Source organism: Halyomorpha halys, unplaced genomic scaffold (assembly GCF_000696795.3).
Source record: "Halyomorpha halys isolate HHAL.00 unplaced genomic scaffold, Hhal_1.1 Scaffold794.1, whole genome shotgun sequence".
NCBI classification, from domain to species: Eukaryota; Metazoa; Arthropoda; class Insecta; order Hemiptera; family Pentatomidae; genus Halyomorpha; species Halyomorpha halys.
Window position 1 is genome coordinate 696,508 of NW_027104664.1, and position 2,863 is coordinate 699,370.

Below are 2,863 nucleotides of genomic sequence, written 5' to 3' on the forward strand. Positions count from 1 at the left end.
TAATAATAAAACTGTATGGTAAAAAATATTTGGAATGAAAAGCTAAAAAAATTAGGTTTTTAAATTATATCTAATAATATAATATGTATAAGTATGATATGTGGGTAAACCCAATGCATTTGGAAAATATAGCTTGGAAATAAACCATTGCTTTCTTCTTGTTTTTTTTTTTTTACATCAAACTCGTTACTGAGTTATTTAAATAACAGAGGTTTGAACATAATAATTTTATAGAAATGTTCAATAAAAAAATGATCAAAATTATGGAAAAAAAGCTTTCTAAGTGAAAACGGCAATGTTGAGGTGTTCTTAACTTTAGTGATAAAATTGTACGAGTTCAGGCCAAGGGGATGTAGAGGATAATACTTTTTCGAAGGGATTAGAAAAATAAAGGAATAAAAGTACTTTACACAAAAATATTGAAAAACAAATTATTTATTAATTATATTCTGAACAAACAACAAGTAGTACACGTTTTGTTCGATGCTTGCATTCTTCGAAGAATAATCACCAGCAACACTAGAATCATTAATTCTTATTACTGACCTCGAGAATCAGCATTGAGTTCCATTATGATCCCAACGGCTTCAAAGAGCTTTAAGTTGTGAAGTCCAAAGAATTCTTTTCCTATGGCGCACACAGTGCAGGCTCTATCAATCATAGCCCAGAATGGACACCAGCGGACTGAGTGATCTATGGCCACGTCTCTTTCTGAGCTCAGCAGCTTCTTATTTAGATAGAAAACTATTTCTTCTGTCATTTATCATTACAATTATTTTTAATTAATACACTTCATAAAATTTCTTTCTTCATATACATAGCTCTGATGCATGCAAATCCATTTGAAAACATAAAAATGTTTTCTTATCTTTTCTCTTAGAATGGAACTAACAATTAATTTTGTGAAATAGATATTTATTCGGATATTTATGTTTTTGTCTTTCCTTTATATCAATCAATAAATATTTTCTTTTGTCATAAAAATTTTGGTACATTTTGCCAAATACAAAAAATCAATTTTAAATGTTCTATTATAAAGAATTATGGTAACTGCCTTCTATAGTTGCAAACTTTCTGTGTCCAATATTTTATGAATTTTAGTGTTCCATTTGTAACCGATCTAGATATATATTTTCCATTATAAACTCCCTAAACCCAAACCCACTAGGTTCTAACCTTGCTTCCTCTTCCATTCCTGACAATGCTCCGAGGTGCCTTAAAAGAAAATGGAGATCTTTTAATGTAGAAATATTGTTAGAGAGCTACCAATCTATAGTTTCTCTATATAACTGGACCATATCATTATGATCTTACATAAAATTTACTAGATGCATTTTTATGTAAATAAAGTTGTTAATATCAATAAATAAATGTTCAAAAAGATCAATATTATTAGCGAAAACAAGATAAACAATTCTTGTATTAGACTTTCTATCCTAAAATAAATTGATTTATTTTTGTTATTATTGTCATCAATTTTGACTATTAATTATACATAGCTTTCATTAAAGTGATCGAAAAATGGGGTGAGATAACTGCATTTTTCCTCCTCTTGGGCTCTTGTACTATAGCACTATAATAATATTTCGACATTAGAAGGTATCGATCTTCTTTTCAGGCACCTCAGAGGATTGTCAGGAATGGAAGAGGAAGCAAGGTTAGAAACTAGTGGGTTTGGGTGGTTAGGTTATAATGGAAGGATTGACATCTGGATCGGTTACATATGGACCATTAAGGGCTTTATGGATGATTTTATTTGCTATTGATTTTAAATTTACTGGAACCTCATGCCTCACAGTTACGCGTTTGACTCTGTATATCTTACGTGTATTCAAATCACGTCGAGGTATTAGTAGTTACTACACGTTGGAGTAGGTAGTATTATAAATTATTAAATATTAATTAAGTTATTAATTATTTTATTGATTTATTTTATGATTTTATTTGTTTTTTCATTATAAATTTAAATTTTCAGTACCGATTATTTTTTTTTATCATAGCTCTACACTATGCTAGATTATTTATGATAAATTATAGTAAACTATGATGGATAATAATTAATTCATTTTGTTCGCTTCGTCATTATTTTGATGAAATTATTCGTTCTGCAATATATTTAATCCTTCCTAAAAGTAATTAAAAATCCGTAAACCTCCTCAAATACCGCATCACTCAACACAAATATTCTGTCTGCACTTGTAACTTGAAGGCAGTAATCAAAACATTTCGAATATTCCTTATCATTAAACCACTCATTCCATTTGTTCAATACTTCTATTCTTGCCACCATTCCTATCCATGACAAAGAACTCCTCTTCGAAAGTATTGATATAGAATTAGAGTCTTCCCCTGTTAACCACAAACCTGACAAACAGAACCTATATACTACTTACTATATAACTTTAAATTATTTTTTCAACTCATTTATATAGCTGTCTAGCACATTTTTCATATATTTTATGATGATTTAAATGGTGTTTAATGATTGTATAGACTACTTACATACCTTATTGTGTAAGTACATTACTTATCATTTACATTTTCTGCCGCACCTTTCATTATGTATTATATCTTCAACAGTTTCTATTTTTTAATTTTCCATAACTTATTTTATATAATTCTTAATTCTATAATATAATGTTTCATCTTCTATTGCTATTAATCTACTAATATCTACTTCTATTGTTATAAATCAAATACTTTAATAGTTTATTCATAAATAGTTAGTTTATTCATTCATTTAATAGTTACGTATGTATATTTTCAAATGTGTTTGTTTATTATTTTTTTCCTCCAAGTGATTCTCTCTCTCTCTCTCTCTCTCTCTCTCTCTCTCTCTCTCTCTCTCTCTCTCTCTCTCTCT